The sequence below is a fragment of the Vulpes vulpes genome, chromosome 5, assembly GCF_048418805.1.
Source record: "Vulpes vulpes isolate BD-2025 chromosome 5, VulVul3, whole genome shotgun sequence".
NCBI lineage: Eukaryota > Metazoa > Chordata > Mammalia > Carnivora > Canidae > Vulpes > Vulpes vulpes.
This window is the reverse complement of record NC_132784.1, coordinates 103,891,866-103,915,669: the sequence shown is the minus strand read 5'-3', so window position 1 is coordinate 103,915,669 and position 23,804 is coordinate 103,891,866.

Genomic DNA, 23,804 nt, shown 5'->3' with positions numbered 1-23,804 from the left:
GTATATTTCTGTGTTGAATACCATGGATTGAATATGACTGCAGTTAAGAGAAAAACACGTGTCCTACCCTTCCTTTTCCCCTATCTACCCCATCTACCCCATAATACGTTTCCCATATCTACCCCAGGCTACTCTTATCCTGAATTCAGTTCTTCTGATCCTGATTGAATCCATAAAATTCTGTTCTTTGTGGTATAGTTTTTCTATCCCCAGTGTCATAAATCATTTGAAAGGCCAGACTCACAAAATACCAAAAGGTATGAAAGTGAATTGATATACAGGGCAAATTACGTCTCCTCTTTGTATTTACTTTTTATAAGACAAATGCACAAACATTTCTTGAAGCTATTTTGTTAACAGAAAAATCTCAACCAAACTTTTGATAAAATGTATTTTGTTCTGCAGCTTATCTAAAAATGAGAATGTTGTTGGCATTGGATATTTTTACACCCCCAAAGGGTTAAGAGATTAGCTGCAATGTATCCTTGGACACCTTATGATCATTGATTTTTTTTCTTAAGTTCATTTTCTTTTTCTTTTCTTTTTTAAAAGATATTTTATTTATTTATTCATGGGAGACACACAGAGAGAAAGAGGTAGAGACACAGGCAGAGGAAGAAGCAGGCTCCATGCAGGGAGCCCAACGTGGGACTCGATCCTGGGTCTCCAGGACCATGCCCTGAGATGAAGGCGACACTAAACCGCTGAGCCACCTGGGCTGCCCCTTAAATTGATTTTTCAAGAGCAATGGTGATCAGCCCTATTGCCCCACACAAAGGTATGGACAAAAGACACCTTGTGCATTTTTAAGTGGAACTTGAGTACTAACTCATGTCTTCTTCAAACTGGCATGAGCACACGCAAATTAAATCAGATTAACTGACACTTATAAAACAACTACCACGTGAAAAGCACTGAGCTAAATATTCTCCTTTCTACTATTGAATACTCATATCAACCATATGAATTATTATTATCATTTTTTAAATTCAGAGGATAAGCTTAAGAAGATTAAATGATTTTCCCAAGGTTATATAGATAGTATTTCACAGAGTCAAGATTAGAACTTATGTCTTTTGACTCCAGTAAAAAGCTTTCTCGGGTCTATGTCAAACATGGATAGAAAGTTTGGCCACATTTTTTTAAGTTTGTTATTAATTAGATAGTATAAATATGTTTCTGATGACATTGGTTCTTCATTCATATTCCAAGAAAGTACTTTCAAGGGCCTTATTGTTTTGCAGGAGAGCAATAGGAACTTCTATTTTAAATTTCAAATCCTCTGCCAATTTCCTTACCCAAATTGCCTGCCATTAGAACCACAAGATTAGCATTCAAGGATGAGGTGTTCTTTAGGATTGAAACCAGTCATTGCTAGGAAAAAGAAAACATAGTCAACTCTTGACTAAGATAATAGGGGACAGGAATTGTGTGCCTAACTGAGGCCTGTAATGAATTCTTAGTTTTTAATTTCAATGATTAGTTTCAAATTTTTTTCTCAAAAAATCACTTTTAATTTTTACTGAGTTACACTTAGGAAAAGCAAAATTAAATATTATGTTAGAATTAAGTTCAGCTATGGTAAAGTATACTCCCCAAATTATGAGTGAAATTGTTACTTTTTCTGACATATGCAATCTGGAGATGGCCAGTCCAGGAGTGACATGGCACTTGCAGTCATCAGGACCCTGTCTTCTTTTAGAAGCAGTATTGCAATATCCATAGGGTGTGGCCATTGTGCTCCCATCAGAGATGGCTACGGGCAACAGCCATCACAGACACACCTCATGCAGCAGGATGGAAGACAGAACTTTCCTGTCATTTTAAAGAAACTTCCCAGAAGTCTCACATGGCACTGCCCCTTATATCAAGGTGAATAGCATTAATCTTATGAGAAGCTGGGAAATGTAGTTTTAAGTGAAGATGTCAATATGTCTGACTGAAAATAAAGGTTCTATTAATTTGAGAGAGAAGTTGAGGATATATTGTTGGTGACAACAAGGTATATCTACTTCAGAAATTGAGCTACTATCAATTGAGCTACTATCATTACAACAAAAATAATGTCTGATGAAGTAATCAAAAAGTGGCAATCAGAAGAAGACACAAAGCCAATGTGTGTATCTTCCTGGGTGACCAAAAGTGGAACGTAAACTCTCCATATTTAATACCTTTCATATTGGAAATTGTGGAGACAATGTTTTACACAGAATATGGTAATGTATGGCCAGATTTATGATCCACTAGACTTTGACTGTGGCAAGAGATGTTTGCCTAAGACAGGGATCATTTCCCTGATGAAAAACTTAAAAGTTTATCCAGAAACATCTTCGCTTTCAGTACTAACCTATATGGTCTGTGTATACATTAATTTATTGAAGCTAGGTTTTGAAGCTACTCAATCTTCAAACTATCTCTTGGTGTTATGAAAATTTATTACTCACTATATAAATTAGCACTTGCTGTAGTTGTCTAAAATTTATCTCTGTCAAGTTTCAAGAGCCTCTCCTTTGATCTACCTCGTGTTCTAAGCTGAGGTGAATAAAATTTGGCTCATTCTAGTTAATTTGTGAGGAAGAAGCCATGTAGTGGCTCTGCCCCACCCTAATAACCTACCTATTCCTAGTGATCCTGGCATTCTCGTTCCAAAAGGAAAGAGAGTTAAGTCCCTATTTTTTTTTCCTATTTTTTTTAAATGCCCCTGACAACAACATCAATCTTGCCTACTTTTTCACCAATGTTTCTTTCCTGCCTTTGACATTTTTTCCTGACAATGCCCTGACTATCTTACTACAGAAATAGGGGTAACAGCATAATCAATTGAGTACACACATTTAAGACTTAACATTTATTAATTTTATTGTCTTGGCTCAATAGTAACTATGTGACATTTCATCTCCCTGGGCTTCAGTTAACTCAATTGTAAAATGAGTGAGCCTGGGCTGGATGGTCTCTAAGATCCCTTCCAGCCCAGGAAAAGTCAATGGTCCTGGGATTCTACCAGCATCAGAGCTGATCAAAATGTTACAGGAAATCCCATTCTTCTAACCACACAGTAGTGAATAGGTAAGTCTGTTCCTAACAATGACACAAAGGCTCCACCTGCCCTCTGCTGTTAATGGCAACTCAGTTGTCTAGTCACTTTGCTGTCCTATAGGTTCTACATTCTTACACTATTCCAGAGTGAAAAGAAAGAATTCCAGGAGTTGATGTACATCTAGTCAAATCTCAATTAGTTACACTGGGGGGTAAAATGGCATGGATAAATACAGATCACAATTAATTAAAAATCATTCATTTAGTTTTGGTACTATTGCACATTTTGTGGAGAGCTGATTTCTGCATAATTGTATGTTCATCTTTTGAAAAAAATATGCATTTTTTATATTCCAATGATTCACATTGCATCTAGGAAAGAAATCAACTAGAGGAAACAAGCCAAGAAATGGTGGCAGGTAATCCACATATAGATAATTGAGAATGTAATTTTATCTACTATCTTTTACCTGAAAGAACTTGAAGCAGTTTACAAAACTACACATGACACCATGTAATTGAGAATTCATCATATCCTGTTCAATCAAATCCTCTTGCTAGGGCAACTTACACTTTCAATTAGATGCATTTGTCTTTGGGAAGTTTGCAACCAGTCAAGATAGATTCTTAGTATGTGTAAAACTTTTACAAATAAGGATAATAACAGCTCCCCTGCTGTATCAATAAATCACCACGGTTCCGATGTAAGAGACTGACAGCAGCTGTCAGAACACAGTTTCTTTGAAATGCTTTATAAATACCATCTAAAGAGCCAGATTGTTCTTTAACAGCCTTGTTATCCTAATGAAATCACTCTGCTTCCTCCTCTTTGCTCCAGACACCACCAAGGTTGGGCAAAGGAAACCCCATCTCCCCAAATGCCTCTAAACACCAAGTTTGGATGACAGATTAATGATTGGATCTGCCTCCCCATTAATTTATTTGCAGGAGACACCTGTGCCAATAACCTCGTTAGGGTTTGGAGCTTGTCCCTAGAAAGGCATGCCTTCCCTCTCACTGAATCCGCTTCCCATAATTCTTAATTACTTTCTATTGCCTGGTGGGGAAAAGCACATGACATGGAAAATTTTATAGGGTCTAATCATTAACCAACTCTGTTCTTGTGCGGAGTTAGAGTGTCAAAGGAAATGGTCTGTCTCAATCCCTCTGGCTACTTTCAAAATCATTGGCCAAATGAATTTTCCACATACATTTTCTGCTAGAGAGCCATTCCCTCAAAGATAACAGCAAATGCTTTCAGAGCACTTACTTTGTGTCAGGTATTGCTCTAGCCCTTTATGTAGACTTCATTTAATCCCTCAGCAACTCCATTAGTGAAATAATGTTGTTATTCTATTTTTACAGAAAACTGAGGCACAGAGAAGAGTCACCTGCCCAGGTGGTGGCACCATGATGCAAAGCTAGGTTGTCTGACGACAGGGATCTTGCTTTACTAACTAGGCTCTTTTCCCTTAGGAAAGAGACTTCATGAAAGAGAAAACAACTTTTGAGCTCAACCTTCTTTGTTTTTGAGCATTTATCCAGAGGAGAAGAAGAGAGTTCTGAGACATTCCTTCAGTATCACACAACCAAATTGGTCTGCAGAAGCATTCCAATCTCATTCTAGCTGCTGGAGGCCCTGTGTATTTACCTCTTGCCCTCCAGTCCTGAGATTGTCAACCTGGGCTGCACACTGAAATCACCTGGGGAGTTTTAAAGAATCCTGATGCTGGGAACCCTGGGTGGCTTAGCGGTTTGGTGCCTGCTTTTGGCCCAGGGCATGATCCTGGAGTCCCATGATAAGTCCCATATCGGGCTTCCTGGATAGAGCCTACCTCTCCTCTGTCTGTGTCTCTACCTCTCTCTCTCTCTCTCTCTCTCTCTCTGTCTATCATGAATAAGTAAATAAAATCTTAAAAAAAAAAAAAGAATCCTGATGCTGAGCCCACCCTTCCTCTCTCCCCCAGGTGACATCGTATCAGGCAATGATAATGCTATGAAGAAAACTAAAGACGGAATGAGAATAGGTGTTGCTGGAGATGGTATTAATTGGAGAGAGCGTTACTTCTGAGGAGGTACTTGGGCAGAACCTTGATTGAAATGAAGAAGCAAACCTTGCTGGCATCCAGGAGAGTGTTTGGGCAGGAGGTACCTCAAATACAAAGGCCCTGAGAGGAAATGATGCATGCTTACTGTGAAGAACAGCAAGAAGCTCAGGGAGACTGGTAGCAGATGAGCTTGAAGAGGTGCCCCGGCACCAGATGGCATGAGGCCTTACAGATCATGGTGAGCAGCCTGGATTTTATTTCTGAGTGTATATAAAAACATTTGGAGTTTGTTGAGCAGAAGAGTGGCATGATCTTATTTATATTTTAAAAGGATAGCTCTTGGCCGTATGTGGAAAATGAACTGGAAGGAGCAAGTTTAGAAGATTGGGACTGGTTGGGAGGGGTATGTAGTCATCCACCTTGACTAGTTGCAAACTTCCCAAAGACAAATGCATCTAATTAAATGTGTAAGTTGCCCTAGCACGAGGATTTGATTTAACATAATATAATGAATTCTCAATTACATGGTGTCATGTGTAGTTTTGTAGAGACTGTTGTCTTGGGTTGTGGGATGGTGGTGGAGATTGGAGAAGAAACACAGGACTCGTTGATAGACTGGATAGGGGGTAAGAGGGAAATGAGGAGGTCAAGGATGACTCAGGTTTTTGCCTAGAAAATGAAATACTAATATTTACGAGGTTTAAAAAAGAAGACTAGAGAGTAGAACAATTGTGAGGTAGGAAATCTACAAAATTGGAATCAAAAATTGAATTTAAGACATAGTAAGTCTGATTTTTCTTTTAGACAGTGGAGAGCTTACTAATCAAGTCTGGAGCTTGTGAAAGAAGTCAAGCATGGAAATATAAATCTGGAATTCATCAGCATACAAATAAGTGATTTTTTAATGTTTTATAAGCTTCCTAAATCATATTTTTAAAAATATATTTACTGTTGAACTGTTTTGCTAATGTATAATTCTAGGTGCCTTAATCGAACTGAAAGGTGACCAAAAACATGAATCATTTGCAGGCACCTGGATTCTCCTTGTCCCATCCCAACTTTGAAGTAAAGATATTTATTTCCCATTCAACTTCCAACCCACTTTTTCTATTTAAACATCAAATTCTTTTCCTTACCTCCCCTTATTTTTACTAGACCATCCTTCCTCCTCACAAGCCAAATAATTTCAGAAGGGGATTTTCTTTTACAAAGACACTGAAATCCTTCAGTGTGAGTTGAGCTATGAACGCCTAGGGATTGGGGTGGTTCGGTGAACTAATAACTGCCTTCTCACCTCTGGGATCCACGTTCTAATATAGCCTTTGATTAAAGTGGCTCTAAATCATCCTGATTATCATTGCCCTTATTATAAAGCGGGCACCACTCTAATTTGGGTCGAGATACTTTAAGAAGTTTTTTATCATTCATGTAACTGCCTGCCCATGAAACTCTCATTAGATTTGCTCCCTTACATCTTCTACATTTGAGCACATATGTGTGAATAGCCTGATGAAAAATAGAGATTTGGCATTCACTTGTATAATGTAAGGCCTGCAGGTGGAAATTTACCTGCTTCTTAAAATGTTCAAGGACCAGCTCTGCTTCATTACTTTGGCTTCTTCTCCTTCATATTTCTCTCTCTCTCTCTCTCTCTCTCTCTCTCTCTGCATTAGGAATATTAAACTCATCTATGTTTGTTTGTTCATTTTTCAAGGAACACTGTTTTATTATTTTAAATTTACATTTTTGTAACAGTTGTTTCTGAGTGGAAAGGATTTATTTATTTTTTAACCGAAAGCACCTAGCTTTTCTATAAGATGTGGACTGCATTGTAGAGTTCATAATGTTTAACCACTGCAATTCATACTTAAAATTACATACCAGAGTTCTGTGCTAAATATCTTCTTCACAGTTTGTAAAACAGCATTAGTGATAAACAATTAATCAACTTAGCATTCTAGTCTGGACCTTCATTTTTCCATTTAATTGTTTAAATGAGTCTAGGTTTTACTGCTAAAAAGGGAGCTCAAGAAAAAGAAACTGACAACTATCCATAATTCCAATTTGCTTCTGGAGTATTTTCATATTTGACCCAAACATCGATGTGAAGCAAATATGTTGATGACAGATGAAAGATTAAAAGTAATCCTAACTGAAATTAAAACTTATAGGTATAAAGATAAAGTCTCATATTGAGATTCAAAGATCAAAGGCATAAAATGCAACAACAAATGGATCTTGGCTTAATAATTGCTTACTGAAAAAATATTTGGTGGGGCAGATTCATTGGCCTAAGCTTTAAATGAGCTGATAGCATTGGGAAGCAACTGGATGATGCCAAGAAATAAGCTTCATTAATGGAAGCACAGTGTCTGGACCAACAGGAGTAACTGTTCATTTGGCCAGACCACATCTGGATTTTAGATGCATATTAACACCACAAAATATTGACAAAACAGAATCCATTTCATGAAATATAAAGGAGGTAGTGAAGAGTAGCAGATAGTCACATTATATAAGAAAGAGATGCAGCAAGTGGATGTCTTCAGCCTGTGAAGAAGGTAATTACAGAAGTGGCAGGGGTTTGAGGAAGTTGGAGAAGATGTTTGTCTCTAAGTATTTGAAGGACTATGAGTAAAGGATGGCTTAGCCTCTGTTTCATGGTTTAATGTAATTCTAGTGAATAGAACAAGAACAATACTAAGGAGATACATAACAGCAGCCCTTCGAAGATTGGCTGCCCCTCAGGATCATCTTAGAAGATTTTTTTTTTAGATTTTATTTATTTATTTGAGAGAGAGAGTAGGATAAAGGGCTGAAGGAGAAGCAGACTCCCCACTGAGCAGGGAGCCTGACTCAGTGCCCAATCCCAGGACCCTGAGATCATGACCTGAGCCAAAGGCAGACACCTAACCTACTGAGCCACCAAGGTGCCCCTCATCTGTAGGGTTTTTATGATTAAGATTCCTATCATTCCTATTGGTTCTGATTCAGTGGCTTCTAGGTGTGGTTTGGTAATCTGTGGTTTTGAAAATATTTTATGGGGAATGATGTTCACCTTGGTTTGAGAACAACTCTAAGAAGGCAAATTTCACTCTGACATAAGAACTAATTTTCCAACAACTTCTACTATTCTGAAGCAGAAACTGAAGGTCAGTGTGCCCTGGGAGCGTGGGTGGGGGGTGGAGTAAGTCCCTCATTATTGGAAATGTCCAAGCAGTGGCTAAATATTGAGGGAGGATTTACCCTTTAAGAGCAGGTTGTGTTCACTGACTCCAGAGGCCACCAGGCACTATGAGGACCTGTAAGGACCTATGACGCCAGGAGCAGTGTCTGGTTGCATTTCCCCTCAGCATTTGGGACATTGCAGGTCCTCAAATCACTGCTCAGTATTGAATGAATGGATGTAAGTACCCTTCAGGTAGCAGATAGCAGGCACACAGTGGCTGGAATCTGCTTTCTTAGCATTCATCTCTAAACCCATGCTACTTCCAGCCAAACATGTATTCTTTCTCTACAGAACGGTCTTCCCTTCTCCTCCATGTTGGTGCAACAAAAAGTTTCAACTCCTATCCAATGTCACAGAGTGTCAAAATTAGCTAAGACATCATTTAAGGGTAACATCTAACATGAATGTGGCTTTTCAAGATAGAAAATAAAACACAAATGTCTGTTACTTCTCTGTACCCCAGGCCTCACAGCCATCCTCATCCCCACCCTCACCCTGCCCCCAAGTATCTGCTCTAAGCCAACCTCTAGCTTTAGTGTCTCCATTTGCCCGCTCTTCTGAGTCACCAGGATTCCCAGTATCTGTTCTCTTCAAAAAATGACCACATAGGGCTTATACATTTTTTTTTAACTTCAAGATTGGGGATCCCTGGGTGGCGCAGCGGTTTGGCGCCTGCCTTTGGCCCAGGGCACGATCCTGGAGACCCGGGATCGAATCCCACCTCAGGCTCCCGGTGCATGGAGCCTGCTTCTCCCTCCGCCTGTGTCTCTGCCTCTCTTTCTCTCTCTGTGACTATCATAAATAAAAAAACAACAACAAAAAAAAACTTCAAGATTATTTGACTCCAGCTGGAAGATATCACAACTCTAGTGCACATATCTGTCAGCTCAGAACGAGGAAAATTTCCTCACCATCCACTATAGCCACCATGTTTATTTCTGTTTCTGTGCTTCTGTAAATGCTCTTTCTCCTTTCCTTAAATCCAAATCCCATCCATTATTAAGATTTGACTCCAGTTACACCCTTCTCATGGAGTCTTTCTGTGTTAACTCCAGAAATTGCTAATCTCTCCCTATTCTGGACCCTTGTAATATTCATATTCTATTCCCACCATTTGTGGCTTAACCAGTTTCTGCTTTTGAAATATTGCCCAACAGTATCAGCTTCTGAACACAGGATGTATTACATTTCTTGGTATTTTCCAGTGTTTTGACCTGGATTGCACATAGCATATTTCCTCAGAAAATGCATGCTTGTAGATTTCATGTAAGATTAAGTGCATCAGTCTGGTTATGTTGAAAAAGCATCTGACATTGGAATTTCTTTGATAATTTCTACATGAAAAGAACCAAAAATCCAGCTTTCAGAATTATACACAGCCCCAGAGAGCTCTGTGTGTGTGTGTGTGTGTGCACGTGCATGTGTATGTATTTATATAAATGCTGTAGTTATGCCCAGACTCCCCTGTCTTCCAGAAAGTTCCATGTCTAATTCTGACTCATCTCCATTCTCACCACAGGCTTCACTCTCACCCAGGGCTGCAGAGGATGATGAAGTCCAACTTGTCAGGATTTGTTACTTGCTTGAAAAATATTCGCACCTTTGACAGAGCTGTCAGATTTTTGTCCCCAAACCAAATGAGCACACAAACTGATTTTCCTCTCTCCAGACTGGAGGGCAGTGCTTTAAATCAACCCTCAGAAATAGTTCATGTAAGTGGAACTGTACCAGCAAAAGCCCAAGGAGGGTAACTTCATCCATAGTTTTATCAGATTTTTAACAATGATGTTGTCACATTTTAAAATACAATTAAATGTCCTTCCCTAGAAATGGCCAATGGAGATGGTAAAAGTAGGCTCGAGGTCTAATCATATGAATGCTTGGTGCCTTAATAAATGACAAGCAATCAGCTAAGTCTGTATTTTTACAATGAACAAAAATGTTACATTAGTGAATATTTTAAAGAAATATCTTCAAAGACTTATAAAGATTAACCCTGTGAAAGAAAAATAAGAAAAAATATATTATTAAATAAATTCAGCAATTTATAAAGTAATATATATTCAAAATAAGGCAATATGAGTTGAAAATTATAGGTAGTAAAAGATACACAAAAATGAGTGGTAAAAAAGTAAGGGAACATGAATTCCCAAGTAGACATGGGTTCAGATCAAGGCTTCTAACTTTTTTAATAAAATATTTTATTCTTTTTATTTTAGATAGAGAGCATGAGCAGGAGGAGTGGCAGAGGGAGAGAGAATCCTCAACCAGACTCCCTGCTGAGCATGGAGCCCAACATGGGGCTCAATCCCATGACCCTGAGGTCATGATCTGAACCAATTTCAAGAGTCTAACACACTAAATGACTGAGCCACCCAAGCGCTCCAAGGCTTCTAACTTTTAAAACACTATATAAAACATTATTTAAAGCAGTGTTTAGGGATCCCTGGGTGGCGCAGCAGTTTGGCGCCTGCCTTTGGCCCAGGGCGTGATCCTGGAGACCCGGGATCGAATTCCATGTCAGGCTCCCAGTGCATGGAGCCTGCTTCTCCCTCTGCCTGTGTCTCTGCCTCTCTCTCTCTCTCTCTCTCTGACTATCATAAATAAATAAAAATCTTTAAAAAAAGCAGTGTTTATTATCAATGGCTACAGAATAAACAATGGCTGGAGAATTTCATTTGATTTCAGTAAGATTTTATGTGACTAATTCTGGGAATGAAGAATATCCTCAATGTGTCCACCCTCCCCAGCCCTCTTTGATCAAATATCACTTCTGACCTAGTACTCCTGGTCTCATAGATGGGCAGAGCCTGGAAAGTGCTGGAAGTTGGTGCAAGACTTTTCTTTCCTGGGTCACACTTGGCTTGTAGACATCAATGGGCCAGTGGGAAAGGAAAAGCTGGGCTGTATTTGTGTTCTTGCAAGAGACACAGAAGGGTTTCCAAACAAGTACGCCGAGTCCCGCATTCTAAATGAGGGGAGAGCACAAGCTTTTGAAGTTGGAAAAATAGGAAACCATTTCTCAATAAGGAATTGGCCATTTGCCAGCTGGTATATCATTGACTCAAAGGGCATTAACTGCTGTTTCTTCAATCTATACGGAATTGCTAATGCTTAAGCTACCCCAGCAGCAAGAGCTGAACCTCAAGGATAAATTCAACCATCACCAGGCAAAGAGAAATATAACTCATTTATGGGATTTGATAACCTGATAGAGGAGAAATAAGCAGAACACCCAGAACATAAACTAGCATTTTGGGGAAATATATACAAAAGAAATATATAGATACATATATGTACATGTATAAAAATCGGGATCCCTGGGTGGCGCAGTGGTTTGGCGCTTGCCTTTGGCCCAGGGCGCGATCCTGGAGACCCGGGATCGAATCCCACATCAGGCTCCCGGTGCATGGAGCCTGCTTCTCCCTCTGCCTATGTCTCTGCCTCTCTTTCTCTCTCTCTCTGTGACTATCATAAATAAATAAAAATTAAAAAAAAAATTAAAAAAAATAAATAAAAATCAGATAAAAAGACTTAACAATAGCATAAAACGCTTTCTGGAAAAAAAATGCCCATCAAATTTTTAAACTTCAGTAGTTCAGTAGACCTAACATACAAATAAGAGGAGTTCCAGGAAAGGAAATAAGGAATAGATGGATAAGAGGTAAAAAGAAGCACAAAGTAGAAGGGAAAAGAGGCTTCAGTCTGCATATCAAAAGTGTTCATGAAATTCTAGGCAGGCTTTATGATAAAGCATCTAATTTAGTGTATGGTAAAATTTCAGAAACTCCAAGAGAAACTTCTAAATATTGTAGAGTGAATAAAACAAGTTACTTACAAAGAAGGAGGAGGAGAATGAAAAGAGGAAGAATCAGAGAAGCAAAAGACTTTTTAGCTGTAGCATTGGAAACTAGATTTTCAGAATTACAGCTCTGGACTACTGGGTGTAAAAACTGTGACCCAATAAAATTATTTCCAGCTGAGATAATATTTACTTATCAGCATGAAGGAAAGAAATTTGTAGATATGCAAGGGCTTAGAGAATTTTTCCTCCATACAGTCTTTTTGAAGAGAGTACTCAAAAGATGGCTATAGTCAAACAGTAAATGAATCAGAGCATAGATTTTAAGGTAGAAGATTAAAAAAAAAAAGCAAGTGATGAGCAGTTAACACTGCAATACTTGCAATGATAGCTAAATAATGATAAAGTAACTAGCAATGTGTGATATAAATGCTAAATTATGATTTCTAAAATAAAAATGGCATTCTATAGAAGAAAACCTAAAAATTATCTAAAACAAACAAAAAAATGAACTATTGAAGCAAAATAGGAGCTGTGGGTGTAGGACTGGAGAATAATAGCATCCCAAATATTGTAGTCATGGGGGGGTACTATATATGTGTATGTGTGCTGTGGGCCAGGGAAGAAAAATTCCTCTGAAAGTTTCATCTTATTGGGATGGGCAGGAGCAGTGGAAGAAAAAATAGAGGATACAATAATAGGCATCTTATTTCCATAAAGCAGTTCAGAAATATGTATCATTATGACTCTTAGGGATGGAAAAGTACCCACTAGTAGAATTGTAAAAAAAAGAAAATAAGAGAACTTCTAAATTAAAAATGGTGGAAAGAGTAATGAATAGCAGGGTGCCTGGGTGGCTCAGTGGGTTAAACATCTGCCTTCGGCTCAGGTCATGATCTCAGGGTCCTGGGATGGAGCCCCACATCTCCATCTCCCTCTGCCCCTCCCCACCACTCATACTCTCTCTCTCTCTGCTCTCTTTCTCAAATTAAAAAAAAAATCTAAAAAAAATTAATGAATAGCAATTTTATCAAACCAGAAAAAAAGAAAGATAAAGGGAAAAAGAACAGGAAGTAATTAAATATCAAAGAGAAAAACCAGAGGTAGTTGGTAATACTGAAGATGAATGGACTACATTCTCTAATGAAGAACACCATGTTGGGTTGTAAAGTAAAACACACACACACACACACACACACACACACACACACAAGATCATATACATAAAAGGATAATTACCAAATACTTTTAATTTGTAACAAATTTTGAAAGTTATTTTCCAGCTTTGATGAGATATAATTGACATGTAATATTATATAAGCTTAAGGTATACAAGTTCTTATACATTATTTCTTTTTTTAAGATTTTATTTGTTTATTCGTGAGAGATACCGAGAGAGGGGCAGAGACATAGGCCAAGGGAGAAGTAGGTTCCTCACTGGAAGCCTGATGTGGGACTTGATCCTGGGACCCCAGAATCACTCCCTGAGCCCAAGGCAGACAATCAGCCACTAGCCAGCCAGGTGTTCCTCCATTATTTTTTTCAATACTCTTTCTGCTTCCTTCTCCTTCTCTTCTTCTGGGATTCCAATAATTTGCATATTGTTTCTTGGGATGGCATCTCATAGATCAAGTAGGCTTTCCTCTTTTTTTCCTTTGTTTTCCTCCAACTGGATAATTGCAAAGATCCTGTTTTCTACTTCACAGATTCTTTACTGTAATTGTTTCATTCTGCTATTGATGCTCTGTCTTGCTTTTTTTCCCCCCCATTTCTATTTCATTATTTTTCAGCTCCAGAATTTGTTTTGTTCTTTTTTGTTATTTCTCTTTGTTAAACTTTTCATTTTGTCTGTGTGTTGCTTCGATTTCTTTGGATGGTCCTTCTGAGTTTTCTTATAACTTGCTGAGCTTCCTTAAAACAGCTCTTTTGAATTCTTTATCTGGTAAGTCACACATCTCCACATCTTCACATTGGTTGCTGGAAATTATTGTCAACCTTTGCTGGTGTCACGGTTTTCTTGATTTTTCGTATCCTTAAAGTCTCATGTTGCTGTCTCCATATGTGAAACAGCAAATCTCTAGTTCTATTGATGGATTTTAGAGGAGAAATGCCTTCAATCTGCCCTGTTGGGGCCTCGTAGGCTTTCTTGCATCTATGGATATGTCTGCTCCATGCTTTTTTCTCCTTCTTGTGGCAGGATTCTTAAGTTTGTATGCTCTCTCGACCTAGCAATGCATCAGTCCAGGTGCTGGCAGCGTCTCTTTTGCTTTCCCAATGGCATTGCTAAAGCTCAAGTTTCTGGTTTCTTCTGCAAGTGCTCACTAGCCATCTGTATGCTCTTATCACCATTGGGACCACACACAAGGCTGACCACAGCATGGGTGTGTGTGTCCTGTGTGGCATGTGGGGCGTTCATGGGCCAGTTGGGGAATTCATGGGTGAGGCATCCCCAGCAGCTTGCATAAAGGCTTATTGTTGGAGCCCACAACCTAATTAGTAAGATTTATGTCCCTTTAATGCCCCCCAAGAGTCCTATCTGCCATTCTTCCAACAGCTTCCTACCCCCTACTAGTGTAGCTCAAGGCTCAGAATTCTGGATGGGCTGACAGAGAGAGAGATGGGCCTCTCTGGCAGCATCCTGCATAGCTGGGGCAGCCAGGTGCTCACTCACGTGCTCTCACTTTACCCTGCAGGAGAAATCACAGGCCAGGTAGGTCCCTCTTGGAACTGAGCTGTGCTGCCTTGGAAGAGATAAAAGGCAAAGTCAAACTGTTCCTCTTATCTTGTCCAATGCATCTAAACTGATTGGGGTTGTTTGTTTGTTTGTTTGGTTTTTTTTGGAGGGGGGGTTGCCTTAATGGTGTGTGTTAGATTCTCTTCTCTGGAAATCTGGACCTTTCCAAAGGCTCTGTTGTCATGGGCAAATGTCTAAGACTGTTATCTAAGGACTCCTCAGCTAGAGGGACTGAGACTGGTTCAGAGTCCACGTCAGGACCCACAGCTGATAATGAGATCTGTATGCTGATTACCCAACATGCAGGTTGGCAAGACTCCTCCTGAGTCTCTTGGGTATGGTCCTGGATCCCACAGTTCCCAAACAGGCCCTTTTATCCATGGACTGATGCTAAATGCTGTTCTTGAGGGTGAGAAATGATCAAGGAACATTCTCCTGGGGCTTCTTGCTTACTTTACTCTGATGGTTACTAAATATTGGTGCTTATCACAGGACAGTGAAATTTCATGTAATTTTTATTTTCTTCTCTTTACCTTTATTGACTGGTTGGTTTTTTTTCATTTAATTTTCACAATAAGCAGGTGTTGTTTACCTAATCAGAAAAAAAGTTAAACCAGTTCTGTTGTGGAGATAAAGGTTGGTATAATGAAAAGAAACTTGGTGTCCTCATTTTTTCTTTTTGGTTCTTGCTCAGAAAAATAGTAAGACACTGATACCGTTTATCTCAAATTGCTAATCAGCAACAACTGTGTTCCCATCACAGATGATTTAATTTTCAAAATCATAAACTTATTTCTGGATTTTTGTTCTGCATCTATATGCTAGGAGCTTCTTACCCTTTTGGGGACATTTACTGTATGTCAGATCTCTTAAGTACATCAGCTCAGCTGTTTCTCAGGTAAGAATAACCCTTTCTATTTTTAAAATGAGAAAATTAACATGACTCAACAGCTAGTTAGTAAGAGTTGGGGTTCAGATCTAGTCCTGATGAACTTCAGAGCTTGTACCACTTGCCACCGTGCTCTATCACTAAGTTTACGAAAACAAATAGACCACACGTCCCTGTCCTTACGTGCCTTCAGTTTGTTTGTTTATCTGCAGAGGAAGCTCATAAGTAGACATCAGCCTATTTAATCCTCATAGCATCCTCATGAGGTAGAAATGCCTATTTTTAGAGATAAGGCAATTAAAGCTCAGAGAGAAGTTAAGCTCTTCTCAACACTTCACAGAGTGTAGACAAGTGGCAGGCCCTGTGCAGAAAGTGGTTTCCAAACTCAGCTGCACTATTCTGTGCTGTGCATTGAGGTTTCTCACTGATCTGTGCCTTGAAGCAGCCTATCTTGCATCTGAAACTCCAGAGAAGTTCTAGACTGATCCCACACTAAAAATGAGCAATTAGGCTGCAAGAGGATTGATGGATTCCTTCCAAATTATCAACACCACGCTAGACTTCATAAACCATCTTTTCCCCCACGAGCTCCGGGGAGTTTTGCTTGTCACTGGAATCAACAGAAACATGATTTTGCCTCTTGTCCAGACAGAAAAGAAGAGGTTTAAAAGTATCGAGTCACCACAAAATAAAATGTTCCTTGCTATTCAAGTGTAATTCAAATTTCTCTATCCCGCCTCAAGCATGTGCTCAAATATAATCGACCAAACAGGAGATTTGCCTGCTGCCAATTGACATACCTCAGGTCACAGATGTCCTACCCATCTGCATGGTGTGTCCTAGTTTTGTTTTCCTCTCAAGGAAAACAAATATGCTGCAGACTTGTGGAAGGGAAGTGAGGGATTGAAGCTGGCCTTAACGTGTCTGTTTCTGAAGAACTCTGCTTAGCTAGGCGTTATTTGAGCATAAGCTGCTTTGTGTCCATGAGGGGCTTCTCCAGCCCACCCCACCCCCATCTCTGGCTCCAACCCCTCTCACATGGTCGGAGGACTGTGTTCATCACCTGGAGTGAAAGCTGACAGGAATGAGCACAGGCAGGGAGCAATGAGACACGCACGCATTGTCATGCATGACTGGCCAGCAGCCATCAACGGCAATTAAACATGGAGAGCTTGGGATCTTTTTGGACAGGTTCAAGTTCCCTGGCACTGCTGTGATTAGATGTTTTGCACTGTTTCCCTGTAGTCAGGATGTGACATCTTCCCTTCCCCTTGCTCTTTTCTCATCTCTTTTGTGCTGTCCTGGTGCTGCCCACTCACCCAGCACCGACGTTTAGATAACTTCATTTTGACAAGAGTGTGGTCAAAGCAGATGCAAGAGGAACCAAATCAGAGGTGGTCCTGATTTCAAGAGAAATCAGAGTTTAAAAAAAATGCTATATTATTTTCCAGATGCATGCATTTTAGCTTGGTAGGTATAACCTGCCAAGGGAGACTTCCTGCTGCTATTTCCGTGTGTTTGTGGTAATTTACTTCCTGAACTCAATTCTGCAATTTGGCTTCTTTAGAACTCGGCTGTTTTTAAGGGAACTGAAAGACTGCTAAGCTGTGCTTTTTTTAAGTGATGTTGGTCACTTAATTCTCTCCAGGTTTGAGATGGGTTGCTATGATTCCTAAAGCGACTGGTATAGAAGTTAGTGGAATTATATTTATGAAACTGGCCTTGCAAGAAAGAGAGGCTGGCTCATGTTGACAGGGTTAGATGTCTAGTTTGGAGTATGGGGGAAAGGAACTTATAAAGGAAAGGAACCCTCTTGCTCTCAAATAAGTGAAAATAGAGGAAAGAAATTATCATCAATCTCCTGCCCCTAAGATCTGCCTACAATCATGATTAACTTCCCCTAGTTTGATGATTGCCATCATTCCTCCATTACCTGAGTAATTCATAAACACTCAGAGAATCGCTTCTATGTGCGAGGGAGGGATCCCAAAGGTATAATTCAGTGTACACTTAGTAAGCTCTGATGTGTGTCAGGAGCTGTCCTAAGCTTTGGGATACAATGAGGACGAAGGCTGGGGGCCAGCTGTCAATGGGGGGACACAGACGTCTCTAAACACAAGTGTCATCACAAGGACTTGAAGGGGGAGGGGATCCTGGAAGTGAGACTCTGAAGTCTCACCTGGGTGTAGAGCACACAACAGACAAACACCCATTAGAGGTCACAAAATAAAATGAGTTTTTTGGGGCAGCCCAGGTGGCTTAGCGGTTTAGCGCCTCCCTTCAGCCCAGGATGTGATCCTGGAGACCCAGGATCGAGTCCCACATCGGGCTCCCTGCATGGAGCCTGCTTATCCCTCTGCCTGTGCCTCTGCCTCTCTCTCTCTCTCTTTCTGAGTGTGTGTGTGTGTGTGTGTGTGTGTTTTCATGAATAAATAAATAAAAACTTTGAAAAAATGAGTTTTTTGATCCTATAACTGAGGGAAAAAGGAGACATTAAAATGTAACTAGCAGGTAAGAGATGATCAGTTAGGTTAAATTAAAAGCCCAGTACCCATTTCTTTTTACTACTTAAGAGGTGTAAAAGGTCATTAAACGAGGACATGAGTGTGCTGTGCATTGTTTTATCATCGGGAACATAAACATATTTGTAAAGACTGTTTGTCACTGCAAAGCTTTTAAATATTGAGGTCTCTCCTTGGGGGGGTTTTAGGAATTGAAATCAAAAGTTTGGGAAGGTAGTACTTATTCTATTTGGCTCTAAGTTAGAAAGACACGTGTCTAGTTCATGACTTAACTAACGTATTCCCTCTGCCTCCTCAAAACTAGCAGTGAGAAGTAAATGCTGTAGACAAATAGGAAGCTTTTCTCGAAGTATACCAAGGATAACAGACTTAAGCTGTTTGAAAGGGAAATCACTTAGATTTTGATACATGACAGAAACTCTGCTTTCTTGCTGAGGAATGGTCCCTGCAGGTATCCCTTAGATGTGGGGCTCATGACCTGCATCCTAATATCTCTGAAAAGAAACAGGAATCGTACTGCAGAGAATCCAAAGGAGAAAAGCTGTATAGACTAACGCTGGTTTGAATTTCAGTTCTCTGCCTTGCCAGCTCTGTGGTTTGGGGCTAGTTTCTTAAACTTCTCCAGCCCTTAAATTCCTCTTCTGTAAGAGGGAAGTAATGCCTATTAACTAATAGGGTTATTGTGGCTTGTTATCAGAGATAATGAATGTGGAAAGTACCTAACAGAATATGATCAATAAATATTATTGATAATTATTGTGATTATTATGAGGGTTCTAGTGACTCCAACCTTGGAACTGCCTAGATGTTTTATACCCTTGACAGCTGCTAGTAAGAAAATAAGAGGTAAGCAGACAAAATTGAATTCTGGCTTTATTAATTTTATAAACCCAACTTAAGCTCATGCTTATTGTTTTGGAGCCTGGCTTTCAGGAACTGTCTGCACGTCCTCAATTACCTAATTCCTTTGTAAACATTTTAAGTGGCTGCTCCCTTAAAAAGTCTCTAAGGAGGATTTATCTCTAATATATGGGATCTAAAGAATTAAGCATGTCAGGGTATCAATACTAGCAAAGCCTCTTGGCATTGATTTTTCCTCTCTGTGAAATGGGGATACATGGATCATAACTAGCGAGGTACCTCTGAGAAGTAGCAAATAAAGATGACTAGAAAGCCATGTAGGAAGTATAGTATGTGTATCAGTTAGCTTTTGCCATGTAACAAACTATCCCAGAACTTAGTGACTTAAAACCACAGTCATTGTTATCTCACAGTTCTATGGGTTGGCAATTTGGGCTGAGTTCATTTGTGCAATTCTTTTGATGTTCTCATTCATATATCTTCTGTCAACTGTCAGATAGACCAGGGGCTGGGTGCTCTAGGATGGACCCACACACACGTCTAGCAGTTGGCAGGCAGACAGTGAAGGCAGCTAGGTTTTCCTTTCTGTGACCTCTCCAGAAAGCTAGCTTGTGCTTTTTCATAGGATGGATCCAGGATTCTGACTGCAACAAGAGAAAGCAAACCCCTCATACTAGAAGCATCTTTTGAGTCTCTGTTTGCAAAGTATTTGTTAATGTTCCATCGGCCAAAGCAAGCCACATGGCTAAGCCTAGATTCAGAAAACAGAATCTGGCAGAGGAATAGACTCCATATTCCTGCAAAATATCACGGGTAGTTTTTTAAATATACAGTAATGAAGAAATGTAAATGAAATAGGAAGTTCCAGATCTACTATCTAGGCAGAAAGGCAGAGGTGTAAAGAGCTATACAATTTGCAGAGCACCTAATAAGACTAGAGCTGACTGAAGATCTTTTGAGCTGAATTTCTGTGAGGACAGACGGATTGGAGAGATTCAGCTTCATACAGAAGAAATAGCCAGCATTTGCTATTGTTAACAAGCTATGTGTTGTTGATTTGGTTGGCTGGAGTAGAGAGTTCAGGTTGGGCATTTATGGGGAAATTTGATAATCAAGTCAATAAGTGTCAGTAGGAAGAGGACCTTTGATTAATACTTATTTTTCTGGAAGTCAGAAGACATAGATTCTACTCCTGGCTTTCCTCCTCCTACCACTCACTGAAAAAATAAAACCTTGTACAAATTATTTCATTTCCTTAAATGCTTACCTATAAAATGGAAATTATGAAATAAATAATCTTTTAATTCTATTTGCATTCTAAGAATTGATTTTTCCTTTAATGAATTTTCACTCAGTTAATGCATTTTGACCTTCTCTGCTTAGAGCTTACAGACTAATGTAGCACTAGACCATTCATTCCTCCAACACCTATTTATTGGGTGACAGTCCAATGCTAAGAATTGGGAAACAACAATGAACAAGATGGACGAGATCCAAGTCCTCACTGGTGGCTGGGGTAGGGGTGAGGGAGAGATAACACACAAGGAAGCAAATCAGTTGACATAATAGTAACCGATCATGTTAAACACCAAGAGAACAATAAATTGATTGATGAGACAGAGTAAGTGTGTGTGTGTGTGTGTGTGTGTAGGTGTATGTATATCACATATATCAAGGGTACTTTAATTATAATCATGGAGATCCTCTCTAAGGAGATGACATTTAAACTAAAACCTCAAAATGAGAGGGAGCCTGACATATAAAGAACAGATATGAAAGAATGTGCCAGGCAGAGGGAACAGAAAGTTTAAAAGTCCTAAAGTCATGAGCAGATAATGAAAATAGAGAATTATGGGGGTGGTGGGAGTGGTATGCAGGGCACTACTATGAAATTTCACAATATCAAAGAGGAGAACATCAAATATAGACAGAGATTCTCCATAAGCCAAGCTCTTAGGTGCCAAATAGTCCTGTGAACAAAGACAACAAGGAATTCTAAAAGGCAGGTAGTTGCAAGATGCTAAGAAATTAAATTCTACCTTCATCACCAACCATGCCAATTGTATACACACAAAAAAAAAATGGTTGGGAGATATGTCTGCAGGAACCACTGTAACTGGTTAAATAACTCTCTGATGAACACAAATATAAAACTGCAAAAAGACAGGCTTGGGAAGATTGAGGCCAACAGTGGGCAAAGCTCGTGACACTGGAAAAAACAAAAAAAGAAAAATCTATTTGAAGACAAGAAGATGAAGACTTAAGAGACACATATTTTGGAATGTTTGATGTAATATTTAGCAGATAGGTTACAAAAAAGAAATCCAAGTTATTTGACTCTTATTTGGCCTTTTTTTATCAAGCAAAATGATACTCATAAGTTAAACAGTAGAATAAAAATGTTGAAAAAGGTATGGAACACCAGTGTAGGCCACTGTGCTGGAGACGATGGTGGAGATAAAGCAGGCATAAAAAAAAGAATAAGCTGAGGTGTGGAAATGTGCACACCACAGTAGGAAGGTTTGACATCAAAATGGACAGTTATTTGTTAGTATTATATTCTGGTTTGTATTATAGGCTTGAATCATTTCTTTAAAAGATTTACTTATTTGGGTGAGAGAGAGAGAGAGAGAGAGCACGTGAGTGTGCAAGTGGGGAAAGGGCAGAGGGAGAGAAGTTCAAGCAGACTCCTCATTTCATCGAGAGCCCAACACAGGGTTTGATCTCATGGGGAAATCCCTGAGATCATGACCTGAGCTGAAACTAAGAGTTGGTCACTTAACCAACTGAGCCACCCACACGCCCCATCTTGTATCATTCTAATTTGGGTTTTGCCTAAATCGAGGGCAAATAAATACTTTATGATTAGCAGAGTATTCAATGGCACTATGGAATTGTCGCTGTTAGAAGTATTTACATCCTCGTGGAACTTCTTTCTCAGAAAACTGTCTTTTAGTTTCCACCATCATTTCTCACAAAGCTTAGTCATTTTCTTGCACGACGGACTAAGGTAATTGCCTTGAGCTAATGAATTCTTCATCCTTATTATCATCATCATCATCTTTGACAACACCTTTGCAGATAGTATAGTGCTCTGGCACGCTTTATCTTATATGATTTTTATATCTTCTCTGTGAGGCTGGCAAAGCAAGTCTGATCTCACCCCGTTTTATAGATAAGAAAGAGGAGGCGTGGAAAGTGTGAGCAATATGTCATGAAAACAGAGCAGGGAAGTTGCTGGTATATGGTCAAAATCAAATCTTTGCATTCCATGTCCCATGTCCTCTATACTTAAACATCTTATGTTGGTTAATTTAAATGTATCTTCAATAAATAAATAAATAAATAAATAAATAAATAAATAAATCTTCCTTATTGTCCCAAAAATATGGAATAAATAGTTCACATGCTTAACTTTTGAATGTACATTTACATACGGAGGATTTGCCTAAGTTACATTTAAATTCCAGTGTAACCAAGCTAACAGTCTTTGATTTTTCCTCATTCTCATGCTCTTAACATATATACTGTTCCTCTGATGAAGAGATATCTCAGGTCTGGTTTTGCCTCAAAGATGAAAGGTTCAATGGGTCCAATACACTGAGTTATTAGGGTCCTGTGACCATGTGCTTTGTGATACTCTATGGTTGGGAGGATTGCTTTGGCCAGTCCTCATGAGTGTCTGCTCACAGGGCCAGAGCTCTCAGGACCTTCTGGAGACAAATATCTTAATATAACAGGTAAGTAAGATCCCCGTTATCACTCCAGAGGAGCCAATTCCTGGCTAATCCTCAGTGTTTGGCTCATCTCACCAAATCCTTCTCTGAAACAACACCATTCTCACACGATGAGATCATCTGTAGGGGAAAAACTTACAATTTAAGAAGGGAAATAAAAGAGAGCCTGCTATTTCTTGTTAATTTGATAGTTATTCTTAAACAAACAACTCACAGGCATTTGAAATGTTATTTATTTTGCCTCTGATGCTCCTGTCTCAGAACAAAAGCAAATGTACTATTAATTCTCATTTGCAACACTAGTTTGATTTCGATTTTCATCTCAATTTACTTTTATGCTTTGTGGTGGTGTGGGTATGTGTTTAGGATCTAGGGATATTACAATAGAAAGATTAGGTTCTATTAAAACAAATGCTTATGAGGTTTGGCTTTGTTTTTAGGTTTTACCTGTCTTTTGGTAAATCCCCTCCCCTGCTCCCACTCTGGTCCCCATTCTGCAACATCACTAATTTGGTAATACCTATTCTTTTGAAAAGTGACCCCTCTTTTTTTTTTTTTTTAAAGAACCTCTGAGTATTCCATTAACTGCTAGATTGGTTCCACAATGTCTTTGTAATGGCTTTTTGCCTCCTGGGAGATTTCTCTCTATCTTATATCCTTAATTAATAAGTTCTTTACCAATTGCTACACAATAATAGAGTATTCTTTTAAGCTTAGCAAATGTGTTGGTGCTTGTTAACTCATTCTCAGTCTCTATCCTAGAAAATCTGGATTGATACCACTGTGTCCCTAACTGTTGGTGTTCTAGTCTTGAGAAGGGTGGCACTGTTGATTCCCCAGCCTTCCTACCCCAGCAGGTAACCACTTGTGGATGAAGAAGGCTGAGCAGCAAGTAACAGCAATAGCTGGAGGAGAACAGAGGTTCAGAAAATCATTTAGATTCTTA